This window comes from Rousettus aegyptiacus, unplaced genomic scaffold, assembly GCF_014176215.1.
Source record: "Rousettus aegyptiacus isolate mRouAeg1 unplaced genomic scaffold, mRouAeg1.p scaffold_m13_p_9, whole genome shotgun sequence".
Taxonomy (NCBI): Eukaryota; Metazoa; Chordata; class Mammalia; order Chiroptera; family Pteropodidae; genus Rousettus; species Rousettus aegyptiacus.
In genome coordinates, this window is record NW_023416312.1 from 64,136,500 (window position 1) to 64,158,467 (window position 21,968).

The 21,968-nt window shown below is 37.5% G+C and overlaps 1 protein-coding gene and 1 pseudogene across 1 annotated transcript in view; both read left to right on the forward strand.

The window, feature by feature from the left end:
• The first annotated feature begins 344 nt into the window (after positions 1–344).
• The window catches only part of LOC107501452 (NACHT, LRR and PYD domains-containing protein 3-like), a 60,438-nt gene continuing 38,814 nt past the window's right edge, over positions 345–21,968 (forward strand). The window contains exons 1-2 of the mRNA XM_036226419.1: positions 345–544; positions 1,615–1,681. The gene's annotated coding sequence lies outside the window, so the exon portion shown is untranslated. The remainder of the gene's footprint in view (positions 545–1,614; positions 1,682–21,968) is intronic.
• On the forward strand, positions 20,542–20,660 carry LOC118608322 (annotated as a pseudogene).

The following is a 21,968-nucleotide window of genomic DNA, read 5'->3' on the forward strand; positions in this document are numbered from 1 at the left end:
CTTTGGCACAGGATGAGTTTAAGGTCAGCACCGAGGAAATGACTCAGCCCATTGGCTCCTGGATTCGGGGCAGAGCAGGCAGGTTTCCCAGGACTCTACTAGGCATTCTCAAAACCTTCCGTGCCAAGGTTTTTCCACACTCGTTTTTCCTCCCCTTTCTTTCTCCTCTCCTCTAATACCCCCCCCCCCCCTACTTTCAATGCCAGTCCCTCCCTCAGAGCCGCCTCTTCTCTGAGTTATTTCCCCTTCCCCGCCCTAAAGACCTTGGCTTTCCCTTTGAATCCCTTCCCTCTGGCAGGAAGCAGAGGAAGGGAAAACTGGCTTTGAGAACAAGGTGAGCACTTTGTCCAGCGAGGATGAGTAACGCATCCCTCCCTCGCCCCTCCCATTCGGAGGGACAGGAAATCGAGAGTTCCCTCCCGTCTGAAGGCCCGGTGTCCAAGCGTGGGAGGTGTCACACCCCGCCCGGTGTCTCCTGGGATTTGAGGAGGAAAGCGGCAGCCCAGTAAGACTGGCCTGCGGGGCTGCGGCGAGCTCTGGAGGGGTGAGCTCGGCGCGTCACCTGGGAGCGACCTCGCTGCCTGCGAAGCTGCGGGGTGGAAGAGGGCCAGGCCCCGCCGGGCCTAGAAGCCAACCCTGGAGAAAGGAGAGGGACAAAGGGAGGGGAGAAGCTGCCTAGGATGCGCGTGTGTAAGGGTGTACAGAAGAGCATGTGTAGGGAAGTGCGTGTGTGCAGACCGGCGCGGAGGGAGATGCGTGTGTGGCGATTTGTGGCGGTGCAGGTGGGGTGCGTGCGTGTAGGCGTGCATCGGGGGAGGGGAGAACGGAAAGGAATGATGAGAGACGACGGGGGTGGGGACTGCTATTGCATGCTTGCAGGATGGAGGTAAAGATTTCAGTGAGGCTCTGGCTGGTGGATCTGGAAGTCGTGATTAACTTTTAATTTTTGAGGTGGTAGGGAGGGCGGACGTGACACGTTTGAAAACAGAGGCAAACTATTTATCATAACAAAAAGAAAAAAAAGCGCAGATGGTTTGCATGTAAGTTTAGAGGGGTCCGGGGCGCAGGGCTGGCCATCCGTTGACCCCAGATTAAGACTTAAAATGGGGAGAAAACTCAAATAAGTTCCTTTGGTACTTGCCATTGTTTCTTTTGATTCTGTGAGAGATAAAAAGGAACAGGTGACTGAGCTGTTGGCTACTCTTTCTGTGGGCCTGTTCTGAGCTTGATGTGGCCTCTAGGCTAGGTTTGCTGCTCCTCGAGGACACGGTGCACTCAGAATGGGGATGTAAAACAGGTTCACTCCTCAGCGTAGGGCCTCATGGCCTTCCACATAAAGCTGGGTGCTGGGCATTGCAACAGGATCCCTTCGTGAGCCTGAAATTGGAAATGTGAATAAGACTATGATAAATTCCCAGTACATAGAAACATTTAATAAATGACAACAAATCTATCTATCTATATCTATCTATCTATCTATCTATCTATCTATCTATCTATCTATCTTTTTATCATCTATCGTCTATCTCAGACTATCGTCTATCAGATAAGTTGTTATTTTTTTAATAGATGTAGAATGTATTAAACTGCTGATTTCTTTTTGATCTCTTCTAGGCACACTTGGCTTTGCTGTCTTCAGACAAAGCCCACCAAGTCCATCCTATAAAATCACACACGTGAGGTAAGTAGGACATTAGTTTGAATTCTCTGCAGTATTCAGGTAGATGATGATTAGTCCACCATCAACTCTCACCTGGATTGCTACTGCCTTGGTCTCCAAGTCTTCATACTGGTCCGCTTCTCTCCTGTTTATTCTCCATGTTGCAGTCACAGTCATCTCTCCCTCTGAGCCACAGAATTACTTACTGGTTCAGAGCGCAGACCTTGGTGTCAGACAGATCTCGTTCAGATCCCAACTTCATCCTGCTCCACCACTTTCTAGTTGTGTAACTTTGAACAAGTTATTTCTCTTTAAAGAATCCTTTTTGTTATCTGTAAAGGGGGATAATGGTGATCTTTACAGAGATATATGTATGCAGAGTGGGCCATAGTAACTGCTCAATAAACGGTAGATTAAAAACAGTAAGATCTGTGAGGCTGCTAAAAAGAGATTAGTTTAAGTGATGTACCATGACATCTAGATTGGATAGGGAGTAAAGCAATGAGAAGCCAAAGGCTGGCAGATCTTAATGACAATGAAGAGTGGATATTCTGAGAACCAAGAAGTAATAGGGATAGGAGGTTGTATTCTCAGATTGGAATAGTGGAGTTCAGGAATTCTGAAGTGGGGCTGCTCCATGTTTATGGGATGGTCTAGGACACTAATGGTTAGAAATGGCATGTGAAGTGGCATGTGGTCAGAGGATGTTGAAGTGGAAGAGATCAAGGTACAGTAAGGTTAGAGTGTCGAGTGTGTCATCTGTAGTCATTGAGGTTGCTTGTGTCAGCGGTCCCCAAACTTTTTGGCACCAGGGACCGTTGCTCCTCACAAAATCTAATGCCTGATGGTCTGAGGTGGAGCTGAGTTGATGATGCTAGTGCTGGGGATCAGCTGCGAATATAGATGAAGTTTGCTCGCTTGCCCACCCTTCATCACCTGCTGTGCGGCCTGGTTCCTAACTGGCTACGGACTAGTACTGGTCTACAGCCCAAGGGTTGGGGACACCTGGCCTATATGATGATGGGGGTTGGAATGGAGTGGAAAATGGATCTAGTGCCAAAGACAGTGTCTACCCTGATTAACAGGGAATAGTCATTTCTTTCAAAATTATTTACTAAGCTCTTATTAGATTTCAAGATATAAGAAGAACGGCAAGAGTCCTGTTCTCATGGATCTTACAGTCTAATAGGAGTGACAACAGATATAAATAATCCCACCTATAAATAAAAAGCTGCAAACTATGATAAGAGTTATGAAGGAAAAGTGATGGTTCTATAAGTGCTTATAACAGGAGCACCTGACCTTGTCTTGAATGTCAGGGAAGGCTTCTCTGAATAAGTGATAAGAACTGAAGGATCAATTGGGATAGATGGAGGTGAATGAGGAGTGGGTGGAGGAAGTGTTCCTGGTAGAGGAAAGGAACTGCATGTGCAGAGACTTGAAGCTAGAACATGTAAAAAGGACTTGAAGAACAGAGGTGTCTCCTATGGCTAGAGCATATTAAGCAAGTGGAAATATTGTGAGCTGAGGTTGGAATAACAAGCCCCCCCTTAATTATTTTGGGCTTTATCCTAGGAGTAATAGGAATACTGTTGAAGGGTTTTGATTAAGTGGATGACATGATCACATTTCTCTGTATTTGTATGTTTATTTATTCCCCCCGTTTTATTGAGATATAATTGATATTAACATTGTTTAAGTTTAAGGCATATAGCATAATGATTTGATATATGTATATATTGCAAAATGATTACCACATTATTTAAGGAATGAGTACGTATAGGCTCATTATAAAAAATAAACAACATAGAAGTATATAAATTGTGGAAGTCCAGTTTGTGTTTTATGTGTACATTAGAATGTATATGTACAGACATATATATATATATATAATTTACAGATGTATACATTATTATATGTGTGTACAATGTAATTATATAATATAGCAACTAGCTTTTTCCACTTAATGAGCCTTTGACTTTTTCCATGTCTTTATTTCTTAATTACTCAATAATATGTAAGTATATTTTCATAGTAAGAGATTGAAACAATACACAGGTATAGAGAGAGTAAATCGTGAAACTTGCCTTTCCTGCTCCTTTCCTATCTGCCATCCTATCAAAAAAAAGCAAAACACAACAAACAAAAGAAAAAAACTGTCAACAGTTTGTTGAGTATCCTTACAGTCCCCTTTCTACACATTTATATGAATAAATACATACTTACGCACATAAATAATTTTCACATAATGGACTTTCATATTGTTATGCAGCTTTAAAATTTCTTATTGACAGTTACACATATGACATATGACTACACTTTTTTCAAAGGATTAGAATGTTGCAAGGAAATTTAAAACCTCCTTTGGTCATCATTGATTTCCTCCTTGCCTCTCCTCCTCCTTACTCACTGTTTGACTTAATTTCTCCCAGACCTTTTCCTATTAATTTGTGAACATTGCCTGCCCCCACCACGTGTCTCTCTCTCTCCCTTTGCGTTCCCCTCTTCCTCCCTCTCTCCCTCCCTCTCTCCCTCTTTCCCTCCCTCCTCAACTCTCCCTCTCTCCCCCCCATATATATATGATTAACAAATGGAGAATATACAGTATTATTTAGTGTTATTAAAAAGTGTAAATTGACCTTTTCCATCCAGCTGTGCATCTGAAATTAGTATTAATATTGAATGTCAACTGTACTTTAAAAATAAAAAATTAATTAAAAATAAAAATAAATAGTTTAAATTTTATCATGCTTATATGTATTGTTCTGCTACTTTCTACTTTCACTCAACATTATGTCTGGGAACTTTTCAGGTTAATATATGTAAATCTAACTTGTTTTTTTTTACTGTTGCATAGTATTCTACAGAATAGATAAGCTGTAATTCATGTAGCCATATCCCTATGGACACGGTTATTTCCAAGTTTTAGCTAATGTAAAACATGCTATAAAGTACATAGTACAAACCTTCCTCATGCTACCTTTTAATCAATACTAGATTCATATACACACTTAGTGGGTGTCCTGTGGGGCCCAGGGGTGCAGTCTCCCTGGTCACCTGAGCTGGGTGCTCCAGGCGTGTCTCCTGTGTGGGTTGTGTGTGCCCTCCTGTTGTAGTTGAGCTTCAGTTGCTGTTTGCACATCAGTGGGAGGGATCGACTCTCATGATTGGTTGTGAAGACTGGCTGTGACTACAGCGGAGGAGCTGTTGTGCAGGGGCTGACCCTACAGAGTGAGATTCACTTTAGTGGAAGCTCTGGTCCTGGCCCAGTCTGCCCTTCGGGCATGTTGTTGTGGAGGTAATTGGATGACACTCTGGTGTGGTCTGAAGCTGGTCGCCAGGTAAGTTGGTTTTGAGACCTCTTGAGAGGGGTTCTGTTGCAGGCTAAGGTCAGCCACTGCCAGTGCCCTGCCTGGGGCCACTTGGTGCAAGCTACAAAGAGATCCGCAGGTGGTTGCCATTTGTGCTGGGCTTAGAGGTGCCTGGGAGAAGATAAGCTGTGAACCAAGACCAGCTGCTGCTAGTGCTGTACTTGGGGATGCTCAGCATGGGGTATGGGGCACGCCAAGGCCAGTACACAGTGGCTTCTGGTAAAGCTGCTTGTTTTGGTTTCGTGAACCCTTGAGAGATTTTAGGAACGTCCACAGCATGACATAAGACAGGTTGTTTGTATGGAAAAGACACTGGGAACGATTGGGGTGGGGCACGATCTTGGAATCACCAGGATGGGGCGAAAGGTGTTAGTTAGGTTGAGGAGATTCAGATATAGTGGTTGCCTGTATCTGCACCCTGGGTTGGTGGGGAGGACTTGACAAGGGAAGAATAGCTTCTGCCCGCACCTCTTTCTGGGAGAAAACTGCCCTCCAGTCCTCACCTTGATGTCAGACAATTCAGTGTCTCTCCTTCCGTCCCCAGCACTTTTTGAGCTGCTTCCTTAATGCTGGAGCTCAAAGCGAGTGAGTCTGTCAGCATTAAGGCTGTACTTGGGCCCTTTAAGAGGAATGCCTGGGACTTCAGCCACCCTCTATCTCATTCAGCCACAATCTCGGCTGGTTTTTACAGGCAGAAGTAATGGGGACTTCTCTTTACAGAACTAGAACTCTGGGCCAGGGACCTCAGTGTGGGGCTGGGATCCCTCATTATTCCAGGGGGACCACCGCAACCTGGATATCTCCCTCGATTTTTAACTGCCACATGTGGGCATGGGATCAACCAATTCTGTGTTTCTGCCCTGCCTACCAGTCTCAAGGTAGTTCCTTCTATATCTCCTTAATTATAAGACTACTGTTCATCTAGACTTCAGGTGACTCCCAATGATGGTTCTGTAGTTTAGTTGTAATTTTGAGGTGGTTTTGGGTGGAGACAAGTACAGCATTTACCTACTCCGCCATCTTTACCAGAAGCCCCTCTGTATACTGCCTTTTACATAATGTCTGTTTTTCTCACTTTTACTAAAAGTGGATTGAAATTGTGATAGTCTGATCCTTTCATTGATAAAGTTCTCTATTATCTTTTCACCTAATGGCTTTACCGTTTATTTGATAACTGTTATCTGATTGAATTTTTCATTAAGGATTTCAAAGTAATGATTTTCTGATTCTATCATTCTCTCTGCATTTATTAGCTAGCATATCTCTGTAAGAAGAACTGTCCCTTATCTACTAGGGCTATTTGGTCAGCCTAAAATACACTTCCTGTAGGAAAGACAGGATAAATGCTTAACTCTTTCCCTGTAATAGCCAATTTTCTAAGTAAGGAATTGGTGCCCTGTTCCACATTGACAGATCAGTAAATGTCAAAGCTTCCCTCATTCCTAGGAAACCTATCAAGGTATTAGGTATCTTTTTTAATGTACTTTGAAATTTGAGGGACTAATATTTTATTTAGCAGTTTCGTATCTGTTCAGAAGTGAGATCGCTTATAACATTGAGCCTCAACTTGGGGTTGAACCATACCTCCAGGGGGCGTTTGGAAATGTCTGGAGGAGTTGCACATCTTTTCATATATTTTTTTGGCTAATTGTATATCCTCTAGGGAGAAGTTTCTGTTCAGGTCCTCTGCCCAGTTTATTGTTTGTGTGTGGCCAGTGTGTGTGTGGGCTCCTACTGGCATTTAGTAGATGAGGATCAGGGATGCTAAATGAAGAATTGTCCCACCAAAAATGCCATTAGCACCTCTGAGAAAAATGATGGCCTATATCTCATGTGCTTCTATGATTTTGGTATTGGTGCTTCTATGATTTTGGTATTGGTGTTTAGGTTATGCATTGTAATATCTATGTTCATAAGTAAGATGAGCCTATAATTTTCCTTTATTTGTCAGTTTTGGTATCAAGTTTATAACTAATCTTATAGCTATATGGAGTCATCTCCCTTCTTTTACTTTGGTGTGGAAAATTTTGTATAAAGTTTAATTATTCTGTTTCTAGATGATTTGGTTAAACTCTCCCACAAAAGTTTTTGGGATTGGTGACTTTCGAGGTAAATTATTATCATTTCTCATTCATGTATGATTAATTGGTCTACTTAAGTTTTATATTTCTTAGGACAATTTGGTTATTTATTCTCTTCGAAATTAACTATTTCACCTAGATTTTTAAAACTATTGGCATAAAAGTTATCCATAGCATTCTTTTGGTAATTTTTTTTTAAAAAATAACTTTATTGTGGTAACATTGGTTAATACAATTATATAATTTTCATGTGTACATTATCATTTGACATCTGTATATTCTATTATGTGTTTACTACCCAAAGTCCACGTTCCTTCAGCTACCACATGTTTGATCCACTTTACCCACTTCACCCTCCCCTAAACCCTATATTTAATCCCCTTTACTCCATCTACATCCCCCCTCCTCCCCCATCCCACTACGAACCACTAGTGTATAGTCCTCTGGTAACCACTAGCCTATAGTCCATGTCCATTAGTCTCTGTTAGTTTATCCTGCTTATTTGCTGCCTTTAGGTTTATATCCCACATATATAAGTGATATCATGTGATTTTCAGCTTTTTCAGTCTGGCTTATTTCGCTTAGCATGATTATCTCGAGGTCCACCCATGTTGTCGCAAATGGCAGTATTTCATCTCTTCTTATGGCTGGGTAATATTCCATTGTATATATGTACCACAGCTTCTTTAGCCAATCATCTATTATAGGACACTTAGGTTGCTTCCACGTCCTGGCCACTGTGAATAATGCTGCTATGAACACTGGTGTGCAAATATCTTTACAGAGATGGCTTTTCAAGTCTTTGGGGTAAATACCCAGTAAAGGGATTGCTGGGTCATATGGTAGATCAATTCTTAGTTTTTTGAGGAACCTCCTTACTGTTTTCACAGTGGCAATTTGCAGTCCCACCAGCAGTGTATAAGAGTTCCTTTTTCTCCGCATTTTCTACAGCATTCGTTATTACTTGTCCTGTTGATTAAAGTGATTCTAACAGATGTGAGATGATCTCTTATTGTGGTTTTGATTTGCATTTCCTTAATAGCTAGTGATGTTGCACATCTTTTCATATATTTTTTTTGGCTAATTGTATATCCTCTAGGGAGAAGTTTCTGTTCAGGTCCTCTGCCCATTTTTTGACTGGATCATTTGTTTTTTTTTTTGTTGTTGTTATTGAGTTGTATGAGTTCTTTGTATATTTTGGATATTAGACCCTAACTAGAGGTGTTGCTGGAAAATATATTTTTCCATTCAGATGGTTCTCTCTTTGACCTTTTGGACGGTTTGTTTTGCTGAGCAGAAGCTTTTCAGTTTGATGTAGTTCCTTTCATTTATTTTAGCTTTTACATCCCTTGCTTTTGAGATCAAGTTTATAAAATCCTCTTTAAGTCCAAGGTCCTTGAGTTTAGTTCTCATGTTTTATTTGCATTTCATTATTTCAGGTGTTATATTTAGGTCTTTAATCCATTTTGAGTTAATTTTGGTCTGTGGTGATAAACAGTCTAGTTTCATTCTTTTGCTGGTGTCTGTCCAGTTTTCCCAGCACTATTTATTGAAGAGGCTTTCCTTTCTCCACTGTATGTTTTTTTTCTTCTTTGTTGAAAATTATTAGCCTGTATAAATATGGGTTTACTTCCAGACTCTCGATTCCGTTCCACTGGCCCATGTGTCTGTTTTGCTGCCAATACCATGCTGTTCTGATTACTGTCATTTTGTAGTATAATTTGAAGTTGGGCAGCATGATACCTCCATTCTTGCTCTTTTTTTTCTCTGGATGGCTTTGGCAATTCGGGTCTTTTGTGCTTCCATACAGATCTGATGATTTTTTGTTCTATTTCTTTAAAAAATGCTAATGATATTTTGATGGGGATCACATTAAATCTGTATACTGCTTTAGGTAACATGGTCATTTTAACTATGTTGATTCTTCCAGTCCAAGAACATGGAATATCTTTCCATTTTTTGTATCTTCTTTGATTTCTTTTAATAGGGTCTTATAGTTTTCATTATAAAGGTCCTTCACTTGTTTCTTTGAATTTATTCCTAGGTATTTTATTCTTTTTGATGCAATTGAAAAAGGAATTATTGTTTCCACTTCTTTTTCTGACATTTCATTATTAGAATATAGGAAAACTATGGATTTTTGAACGTTGATTTTGTATCCAGAGACTTTACTGTTTTGCTTGTTGTTTCTAGTAGTGTTCTTGTGGAGCCTGTAGAGTTTTCTATATAGAGAATCATATCATCTGCAAATAGTGACAGTTTGACTTCTTTGTTTCCTGTTTGGATGCCTTTTATATCTTTCCCTTGTCTGACTGCACTCGCTAGGACTTCCAATGTTATATTGAATAAGAGTGGTGATAGTGGACAGCCTTGTCTTTTTCTTGATCTTAGAGGGAATATTTTTAGTTTTTCATCATTAAGTATAATGTTGGCTGAAGGTTTGTCATAAGTGGTCTTTATTATATTAAGGTGCTTTCCTTCTATACCGATTTTGTTAAGTGTTTTGATCATAAATGGATGCTGTATCTTGTCGAAGACTTTTTCTGCATCTATTGATATGATCATATGATTCTTATTTTTTAATCTGTGTATGTGGTGTATCACATTAATTGATTTGCATATGTTGAACCATCCCTGTGCTTCTGGGATGAAGCCCACTTGATTGTGGTGTATAATCTTTTTAATATGTTGCTGTATTCGGTTCGCTAGTATCTTATTTAGGATTTTTGCATATGTGTTCATAAGAGGTATTGGTTTGTAGTTTTCTTTTGTTGTGTTATCTTTACCAGGTTTTGGTATCAGAGTAATACTGGCCTCATAAAATGAGTTGAGAATTATTGCCTCCTATTCGATTATTTGGAAGAGTTTGAGGAGAATAGGTATTAAAGCTTCTTTGAATGTTTGGTAGAATTCACTGGTGAAGCCACCTGGTCCTGAACTTTTACTTTTTGGTAGGTTTTTCATGATTGTTTCAATTTCCATACTGCTGATCAATCTATTTAGATTTTCCAGTTCTTCTTGATTCTGTCTAAGAAGGTTGTCTTTCCAGGTAAGGTCCATTTCTTTTAGGTTATTCAATTTGGTGTTATATACTTTTTCACAGTATTCCTGTATGATCCTTTGTATTTCTGTGGTGTCTGTCATCATTTCCCCTTGTTCACCATTGATTTTATTTGTGTCCTTTCTCTTTTTTCTTTAGTGAGTCTAGCCAGGGGTTTGTCAATTTTATTATTCTCAAAAAACCAGTTATTTGTTGCAATTATTTTTCTATTGTTTTTTTTGTTTGTTTCTTTGTTTTAACTTTTATTTATTTCTGCTCTAATTTTGATTATTTCTTTACTTCTGCTGACTTTTGGCTTCATTTGTTCTTCCTTTTCTAGTTCTTTTTTTTAAGATGAAGTATTAGGTTATTTGGGCTCGTTCTTGTTTTTGGAGATAGGCCTGTGATGATGTGAACTTTCCTCTTATGACTGCTTTTGCTATGTTCCAAAAATTTTGATATGTTATACTATCATTATCATTCATTTCTATGTATCTCTTGATCTCTCTTTTTATTTCTTCTTTGATCCAGTTATTCTTCAGTAGCATGTTGTTTAATCTCCATGTATTTGTGGTTCTTCCTGATTTATTTTTGCAGTTGATCTCTAGTGTCAAAGCATTATTATTAGACAAATCGTTGGTATGATTTCAACCCTCTTATATTTGTTGAGGCTATCTCTGTGTCCCAGTATGTGATTAATCCTTGAGAATGTTCCATGTGCACTAGAGAAGAATGTATAAGCAGCTGTTTTAGGATGGAAGGCTCTGTCAATGTCAACAATGTCCAGTTGGTCTAATGTGTCATTTAAGGATGTGATTTCCTTATTGATTTTCTGTTTGGATGATCTGTTCATATCCGACAGTGGGGTATTTAGGTCCCCTACTATGATAGTGTCTTGATCTGTTTTTCCCTTTAGTTCTGTTAGTAATTGCTTTACATATTTTTGGGCTCCATGATTGGGAACATAGATATTAATCAGTGTTATGTCTTCTTGGTGCATGATTCCCTTTATTGTTATGATGTGCCCTCAGTATTTATTTTTTGAAGTCTATTTCATCTGATATTAGTACCAATACTTCCGCTTTTCTCTGAATGCCATTTGCTTGAAATATCATTTTCCATCCTTTCACTTTGAGTCTGTATTTGCCTTTGGAGCTGATATGTGTCTCTTGGAGGCAGCATATGGTTGGGTTTTGTATTTCGATCCATTTTGCAACTCTGTGCCTTTTCATTGGTGAGTTCAATCTATTTACGTTTAGGGTGATTATTGAAATACGAGGTCTTATAGCCATTTTATATTTTGCTTTCTGGTAGCTCGGTGTTTCCATTGCTTTCTTTTCCTTGTGTTTTATGTTCTTTATTTTGGTTGGCTTTTGTGGGATTTCCCTCTGGTCCTTGTTTTATGTTATATACAATGGTACTGAATCTTTGGTGTGTGGTTACCATTATGAATATGTAAAAGATAGTTATATATATACAGCCGTCCCTTTTCTTCTGCACGTGTCTTATCTCCATTCCCCTTTGCGAATTTTGATCTTCGAATTCCCCTCTTTTCAGTCATTGTTACACCAATTTGTTCTTATGTATGCTGAATGTCCATTACTGTCTTGTTATAATAATTCTCTTATTATTATTTAAGCTTATAATACCTTGTTTTTTTGTTATAATACCTTAAGGGTTGCACTCCTCTGCTTCTATTTGCCTGATTGTCACTTTACTCCTAATTATGTATTTTTTTATCATTTTGTTTTAGGTGAGCTGACCCCTTTCAGTATTTCCTGTAGTGCAAGCCTCATAGTGGAGAATTCTCTCAATTTTTGCATGTCTGGAAAGTTCTTAATTTCTCCTTCCTATCTAAAGGAGAGCTTAGCCGGATACATTATTCTAGGTTGGTAGTTCCTTTCACTTAATAGTTTACATATTTGATTTCATTCCTTTCTGGCTTGTAAAGTTTGTGCTAAGAAGTCTGATGATAATCTAATAGGTTTATGTTTATAAATTACCATTTTTTTCTTTCTGGCTGCCTTGAGAATTCTGACTTTGTCATTGATTTTTGATAGCTTTATTGCAATGTGTCTTGGTGAAAGCCTTTTTGGGTTGAGTTAATTCAGTGTTCTGTTGACCTCTTTATTTCCAAGCTCCAGTTCATTTCTTAGATTTGGAAAATTCTCTTCCACTGAGTGTCTTGAAAATGCTTTCTAGTCTCTGTTCCTTTTCTTCGCCTTCGATAATGCCCATTATTCTTATGTTTCCTCTCCTGATGGTATCAGCTAGTTCTTGTATTTCTCTTTCATCATTTTTCATTTTTCAGTTTCTCTCTACTTCCTTTCTGATTTATTTCTAGATTTCTGTCTTCGATATATCTGATCCTTTCCTCCATTTGGTCGACTCTATTTCCCAAGCTTGCTATTTCATTTTTTAACTCTTGCAGGGTTTTTTTTTATTTCCAGAAGTTCTATTCTGTTCTTTTTGAGGGTTTCAATCTCCTTGCTCTGCTCATCTAGTTGATTTTTCAATTCCTGAAATTGTTGATATGACTTGTTTCAGAACTCACTGAGTTTTTTCAGAAGTACTATCCTGAGTTCTCTGTCATTTAAGTTGCATATTTCTATGTCTGTAAACTTATTTTTTGGAGATTTTTCTCTTTCTTTCTGAGATGCCTTGTCACCTTGGTTGTTCATGGTGTTTAATGGACTATTGCTCTGCCTGGGCATTAATAGAAGTGTATTGTTTTGTTTTTCCAGAAAGATTTATTATATAAAGGTCTCTCTTCAGCATGTTGCAAAGATGGCGCTTTTCTTTTGATTTCCAGTAGGTGGTGTCTAAGCCTCTTGGATCCCTGCGTTATATAAAGTCTTAATAATGCTTTTTAAATTTTCTTGTAGATATTTAATAACGCTCACTACCCTCAGTTTCAGTGTCTGTCAGTGTCAGCGGCAGTCTTAGTAGCATTTTCTCATATTCCCTTGGGGCTCTGCGGTGAGCGGTATCTGAGGGTATGGAGGGTCTCTGGGTTGGTGGTTGGGGGCTGCTGCTCGGCCTGGCTTTTGCAAAGGCAGCTGGAAAAAATCATCTATTGTTCCTTTCTGGTCCTGTCCAGCTTCTCTGCTTTCTGCCCTGAGGACTGGACCCCACAGTCACAGCTATCCCAGGCAGGAATATTCAGGTAACTCGCTGCAGAAACTCACTGCTCCTTCTCCCCTCCCCCTCCTCCTTCAAGGAGCTCTGGCTGCTGTAAGAGGCAGCTTCTATCACTCCCAGTCCACTGTTCGACACCTGGGGTTCTGACCTGTGGTAGATCTTATGTGCAAATCCCATGCTCAGACATGCAGTATGGGTGTTTTTTGCTGAGTTTTAGATATTAAGCTTATTGTTGTTTCAAGGGGAGAGATCCGGGGATGTCTCTCACTCTGCCATGTTTCCAAAGATGTCAAGGAAGTCAATCAGATTCTCGCAGCAAGTATCTGAGAAAAATCCCCTTCTGCTTCTGGGTCCAGCTTGCAGTCTAACAAGCTGCCATATCCTCTCTATGATTTCCTCCAACAAATAAAACTCAGTATAGTTCACCTATAAACAACACTGGTGTTAGAGGCACAAGCCCAGTATAGTCAAAAATACGTGTATAGCATGACTCTACAGCCAGCTCTTTGCTTTATGGCAATTTTTAATCTCTTTTTTTTCTGTATTTTGGTCTCCTTTCATTTTTTTATGTTAATTTATGCCTTATTTTTGAAATCACACTTGGTAAAATTTGTTAATTTTATTGAGCTTTTCAAATAACTATATACCTATATATTTATTTCTATTTTCTACTCTATTTTATTCTTGTTTGCTTTCTATTTCAATAATTGTTGATTTTTTAAACTGTAGTGTAATTGACATACATTATATTTGTTTCAGATGTACAACATAATGATTTAGTATTTATATATATTGTGAAATTATTACCACAAGTTTAGTTAACATCTGTCACCATACATAGTTACAGAATATTTTTTCATATGATGAGAACTTTTAAGATCTACCCTGTTAGCAACTTTCACATATACAATACGGTAGTATTAACCATAATCACTGTTCTGTATGCTACATTCCCATGACTTATTTATTTTATTTTATAACTGGAGGGTTGTACCTTTGATTCCCTTTACCTATTTTGAAATCCCTCCCCCCGACAGCAACCACCAGTCTGTTCTCTGTATCTATGAGCTCATTTTTTTTTCTTCTTAGATTCCACATATAAGTGAGATCATATGATATTTGTCTTTCTACACCTGACTTATTTCACTTAACATGTTTTCAAGGTCCACCCGGGTTGTCTCAAAAGGCAAGATTTCATTCATTTTTATGATTGAGTAATAGTCTATTGTGAATATATACCAAATTTTCTTTACCCATTTATGTGTTGATGGACACTTAAGTTGTTTCTGTATCTTAGATATTGCAAATAATGCTGCAATGAACATTGGGGTGCATATATCATTTTGATTTAGTGTTTTCATTTAAAAAATATAAATACTTAGAAATGGAATTGCTGGATCATATAGTAGTTCTATTTTTAATTTTTTGAGGAACCTCCATACTGTTTTCCATAGTTGCTTTACCAATTTATATTCTCAGCAACAGTACACAAGCATTCCCTTTTCTCTATATCCTTGCCAAACTTCTTGTCTTTTTCATAATAGCCATTCTAACAGGTGTGACGTGCTACCTCATTATGGAATAATTATTGATTTTATCTTAATTTTTTTAATTTCCTTTCAGTTTTGCTTTTTAAATTGAAAGCCCTTTTACTTTCAATTTTTCTAGATTTCTAATAAATGAAGTTAAGGCTATAAACTTCTCTCTCACCACACCTCATTGTTTTTCCTCCTCAATATTTTATTATGATAATTTCCAAACATACAGGAACGTTCAGTGACTACTCATATATACAACACTTAGATTCTATAGTTTTGCTGTATTTGCTTTATCACATATTGGTCCACTTATCAATCCATATTATTTTTTGACGCATTCAGAGTAATAGGCACATCGGTTAACTCCTATGCACTTCAGCATACATATTATTAACCAGAGTTCGATATGTATTTATGAATTTTTCAAAGATGAAATTTACTCAGTGAAATACAAAAATCATGTTTTATTGGATGAGTTTTGACAACTGTCATAACCGAAACCTTTATGAAGTTATAGAACATTTTTGTCTTCAGAGCATTCCCCTTTTGCAGTTAATCTCTACCTTTACTTTCCCACCAGAAGTACTTAGTCACTGATCTGATTTATGGTGATAGATTAGTTTTGTACATTCTAGAACTTTATATAAATGGAGTTACTCAATATGTATTCTTTTGTGTAAAGCTTTTCTCTCTGCATAATGTATCATCCACATTTTTGCTTGTATCAGTACTTCATTTTTAAAAATTTTTTAATTTTCATTTTTCAATTAGATTTGACATTCAGTATTATTTTGTATTAGTTTCATGTGTACAGGACAGTGGTTAGACTTTTATATGATTTACGAAGTGATCCCCACATTAGTCTAGTACTCACCTGGCAATATATTCATTTCTTTTTATTGCCGATTGACACTCTATTGTATAGATATATCATAATTTGCTTATACATTCTTATGTTGATGGATACCTGAGCTGTTTCTAGTTTGGGTTATTGTGAATAAACTGCTATAGACATTTTCATATAATTCTCTTTGTGGACATAACATTTTTATTTTTCTTGGGTAAATACCTAGGAATGGAATTGCTAGGTCGTAGGACAGGTATACACACACACACACACACACACACACACACATACACACACACATATACATGTATATGTATATATATATTTATGTGAAACTGCTATTATTTTTGTACCATTTTACTCTCCCATCAATATCCTTATGAACATTTGCTAGTGTTAGTCATTTTAATATTAACCATTCTGGTGAGTATGAGGTGGTACCTCATTGCAGTTTTATTTGCCTTTTCCTAATGACTAATGATATTGAGCATCTTTTCATGTGCTGTTGGCTATCTTCTTTTGTGAAAGGTCTGTTCAAATATTTTGCCCATTTTTTTGTTATGGTAAAATTATATGTGTGTGTGTGTACGTGTGTATATATAAAACAAATTTATCACATTAGTCATTTTTAAGTACACAGTTCAGTGGCATTAAGTACATTCCCATTGTTATGAACCATCCCCACTATCTATCTCCAGAACTTTTTTATCTTCCCAAACTTTAACTCTATACCCATTATCATCTCCACTTAGCCTTTGGTGGCCACTGTTCTACTTTCTGACTTTATTAATTTGTCTAGTCTAGGTAACTCAATTAAGTGGAATCATATAATATCTGTTCTTTTGTGTTTGGCTTATTTCACTTAGCAGTGTCTTCAAAGTTTTCCATGTGGCATGTTTCAGAATTTTCTTTCTTTTAAAGTCTGAATTATGTTCCATCATATGTATATAGTACATACATCATTTTATTTATCTGTTTATGTGTTGATGTATATTCAGTTGTTTCTCTGTTTCCATTTTATTTTATAACTACATTTTTATTGATTTTTTCAACTTTTACAATTAATTTTTTCTATTTTTAAAATTTAGATATAATTGAAACATAGCATTGAATTAATTTTAGGTGGGAGTGACATCAGAAACATGGCAGCATGAGGGATCTCCCCTGACCTCTTCCTTTGAAATTTCAATGAGCTGAACACCTACATCCCAAAAGACAGCACGGGCACACAAGCATATCTGAGAGATCTGCACTTCATAGTGTCTGAAGGTGGACCATTTGCATGAGAATGGGAGGTGAAAAGAGAGAAGTAAACAAAGCCAGGTGCTGCAAAAATTAGCCTGGAGGTCTCAGTAGAATGAGGAGGAAGGGAGAATTACATGGTGGTCTTGGCTTTTTGAAGCCTCAGCAGACCTGCCTGAGGGATGAGCAGTGGAGCCCAGTGATCAGGGCAGACAGAAACTGAGCGCAGGGCGGTGACAGCATCTTCTTAGCAATTGCTTTTGCGATGAAGAAGCTGAGTCATAGAACCTGGATACCACCTCTCACCATCTCAGAACACATCCTCTGCACCTCCATAACCTCCCAGAGCTGGCACTGAGCCCTAGGGATTTTTGCATGACCCAAACTGAAACATACACTGTAGCCAATACCAGTGATGGGGTGGGGATATAAAAGCAAAGCAGCTGAAGTCTTAGCCAGCATTACCGGAAGAAAAACAGCTACACACACTGCTGGCCTCTCTCAATCCACCAAACCCCCACCCAGTCAGGGTGATTAGGAAGGAAAAAGTGGAGCCTCGCATCTGACTGATGGAGCAGGACTAGGACTTCAGGGCCTTTTCAGAGGCTCAGACTCCCATCACCCTTCACAGTTTCTTATCTGGGTGGAGCCCTGAGATCAAGGCGACCTGGTCACAGAGGAGATACACACCTCTATAGAGAATAAAGGGCATGCTTAACCTCAAAGCAGAGATCTAGCAGTCTTGAGCAATGCGGGAAGCTTGGGTACCACCTGGAAGTCAAAAGAAAAACTTCTTATCAACCTGCTAAAGAGAGATCACTATATAATAAGTTTTTTAAAAATCAGATTACATTCCCATTAATTCCTAGGCAGAAAACAGTCCATCAAACACCATGAACAACCAAGTGGCAAGGCATCACAGAAAGAAAATGAAAAATCTCCAGATAATAAGCTTGAAGATATAGAAATATGCAATTTAAATGAAAGAGAGTTCAAGATTGCACTTCTGAAAATACTCAATGAGTTGCAAGAAAATTCTGATTGACAGTTCAAAGAACTTAGAAACAAAATCAATGAACAACAGGAATACTTTACCACGGAGATCAAAACTGTAAAAAAGAACAACATAAAACTTCTGGAGATAAAGAACTCATTAAAAGAGATGAAGGATGAAATAGCAAGCTTAGGAAATAGAGCTGACCAGGTAGAGGAAAGAATTAGTGATATTGAAGACAAAAATCTGGAAATGACACAGAGGAAGTAAAGAAAGTCTTGAGAGTGAAAAAAAATGAAATAACTCTACAAGAACTATCTGGTGCTATCAGAAAAAGCAACATAGAAATAATGGGCATACCAGAAGGAGAAGAGATGGAGATGGGAACTGAGAGCATATTTAAACAAATGGTTGACAAGAATTTCCCAAACCTGTGGAAAGAACTGGATCCTCAAAACCAAGAATCATACAGAACACCTCATTATCTCAACCCCAAAAGGCCTTCCTCAAGATGCATTATATTAAAGTTGTCAAAAGTTAATGACGAAGAAAAAATTCTCAAGGCAGCCGGGGAAAAGAAGACAATAATTTATGAAGATAAATCCATTAGATTATTATCAGACTTCTAAGTAAAAACCTTACAAGCTAAGAGTGAGTAGAAACAAATATTTAAACTATTGAAGGAAAGAGATTACCACCTAAGAATAATATATCCAGCAAAGCTCTCCTGTATATATAAAGTAGAAATAACGACTTTTTCAGACATACAAAAGCTGAAGGACTTTTTCACCACGAAACCTGAATCACAGGAAAAACTGAAGGAGGTCATTTACCTGAAACAAAAGTACAAAAATAAAAACATAACTATGAGTAATATGACTAACAGACAGACAGACAGAAGCAGGAAAGTGTAATCCTTACTAATAACAGGGTATTATAAACATAAATATTACATGATGGTTAAAGGTAAAAAGAAAAAAATTTAAAAAGAGGACAACAGCTACTGCAACTTAAAAATGAACGTACAGCAGAAATAGGGATAATTTAAGATAATAAAAAGAGAGAGAGAGAGTAAAGATTCAGATCCACAAAGGGGAATGGAGATAAGGTGCACACAGAAAAAAAAGGACTACTGTGTGTATGTGCGTGTGTGTGTGTGTGTACACATATCTCCTTTACTTGAACTTAATGGTATCCACACACAGCAAAAAATCCAGAACCGAGACACATAAAATAAAATGAGAGAACAGAGGAAAAAACTATAAAACACCACAAAATTAAAATAACGGAAATATGAAGACAAAGAAACAATGGAGACACTGAGCTACCAGAAAACAAAGGATCAAATGACTATAAGAAAACCTCATATTTCAATAATCACCTTTAATGTAAATGGATTTAACTTACCAATAAAATGCCACAGAGTTGCAGATTGGATTAAAAAACCAAGCTCAACCATATGCTGTCTTTAAAAGACACATCTGAATTTCAAAGACAAATATAGACTCAAAGTGAAAGCATAGAAAGTGATAATTTGAGCAAATGGCATCCAGAGAAAACTGGGTATAGCTGTACTTACATCAGAAGAAAAAATCTTCAAGATAAAAAAGGTAAAAGTAAAGAGAGACAGTGATGGACACTTTGTAATGATAAAGGGAATCATACATCAAGAAGCCATAACATATATTAATACCTATGCTCCTAATCAGGGAGCACTAAAATATATAAAACAATTACTAACAGATCTAAAGGGAGAAACTGACAAAAGCACAATAATAGTAGGGGACCTAAATACTCCACTGTCAGAAACAGATAGATCATCCAAACAGAAAATCAATAAAGAAATGACATCCTTAAATGACACATTAGACCAATTGGGCATAACTGACTTCTACAAAGCTTTTCATCCCAAAACATCACATTATCCATTCTTCTCTAGTGTACATGGAACATTCTCAAAAATAGACCATATGTTGGGAAACAAAACTAGCCTTAACAAATTTAAGAAGATTGAAATTATACCAAGTATATTCTCTGACCATAATACTTTGAAACTGAAGATCAACTATAAAAAGAAAGCTAGAAGAACCACAAATACATGGAGATTAAACAACATGTTACTATAGAATTGACTAAGTCATAAAAGAAAGAAAAGGGGAGATCAAGAGATACATAGAAATAAATGAGAATGAAAGAACGACATACTAACTTTTGGGACACAGCAAATGTGGTAATAAAAGGAAAGTTCATATAATTACAGGCCTATCTCAAGAAATAAGAAAGATTCCAAGTAAAAAACCTAATATTACATTTCTAAAAACTAGAGAAAGAAGAATAAATGAAGCCCAAAGTCGGCAGAAGGAAGAAAATAATAATAAAAAAAATAGAGCAGAATTAAATTGAGAACAAAAAGAATAGAAAAAATTAATGCAACAAGGACCTGGTTCTTTGAGATTAATAAATTTGACAAACCCCTGGTTAGATTACTAAGCAAAAAAGAGACAGCATACAAAAATCAAAATCAGTGATGAAAGAGGGGAAATTATGATGGACACCACAGAAATACAAAGTATTATACAAGAATACTATGAGAAAATATAAAATACCAAATTTAATAACCTAGAAGAGTCTATGGTCATACCGCACTGAACGTGCCGGATCTCGTCTGATCTCGGAAGCTAAGCAGGGTCAGGCCTGGTTAGTACTTGGATGGGAGACCACCTAGGGATACTAGGTGCTGTAGGCATAAAAAAAATAACCTAGAAGAAATGGACAAGTTCTTAGAAATATACAACCTTCCTAGACTGAATCATGAAAAACTGGAAAATCTAAAAAGGGCGATCAACAATATGGAAATTGAAACAATTATCAAAAACCTGTGAAAAAGTAAAAGTCGAGGACTAGATGGTTTCATTGGTAAATTGTACTAAACATTCAAAGACGATTTAATATCTATTCTTCTCAAACTTTTCCTAACTCATTTTTTGAGGTTAACATTACCTTGATACCAAAACCTGGTCTAGATAACTCAAGAAAGAAAGAAAGAAAGAAAGAAAGAAAGAAAGAAAGAAAGAAAGAAAGAAGGAAGGAAGGAAGGAAGGAAGGAAGGAAGGAAGGAAGGAAGGAAGGAAGGAAGGAAGAAAGAAAGAAAGAAAGAAAGAAAGAAAGAAAGAAAGAAAGAAAGAAAACTACAGACTAATATGAACACAGATGCAAAAATTCTAAACAAAATACTAGCAAGTTGAATACAACAACACATTAAAAAGATTATACATCATGATCAAGTGGGCTTCATCCCCGGGGCACAGAGATAATTTAACATATGCAATTTGATTAATGCGATATGCCACATAAAGAAAATAAATGATAAAAAATCATATGATCATATTAATAGATGCAGAAAAAGCATTTGACACGATATAGCATTCACTTATGATTAAAACACTTAATAACATAGAAGAACCTAGCAAAATGACGTAGATGATAGAAGCTTCCTTCATCCTCTCTTGAGACCACATCGAATTTTGACAGAAACAGTCTACGGATATGCTACCTTGAACAAGCCTGACCCATCTGATCTCGGAAGCTAAGCAGAATCGGACCTGGTTCCTGGTTAGTACTTGGATGGGAGACCACCTAGGAAGATCAGGTGCTGTAGGCATAATTTTTTTTTTAAAAAAAAAGGATTGTAAGCTGAGAAGGTCCTTGCAATCTGTGAGGTTAACTAAGGGTTACCTCACCTAAAAAATAATAAAAATAAAATAATAAAATGAAATAAAATGAATGAATGAATGAATGAATGAATAAAATGTTGACAGAAACACAGAGCAAATAGCAATGAGAGTCACCTTGGGTCCAGATGATCAGAAGCCCTACAACTAGGAAGATAAATAAGACATCACTCTGCAATGACTGAAGGTAAGAGGGGGTGAAGATGTGAGGCAGCCTGGTCCCCAGCAACTGAGTGGGACAGAGGCTGTGGCAGCAGCAGCCGTGGATATTCCTCTTAAAGGTGCCAGGTCATCGACTGGACTTGTGGTGACGTACCTGTTTG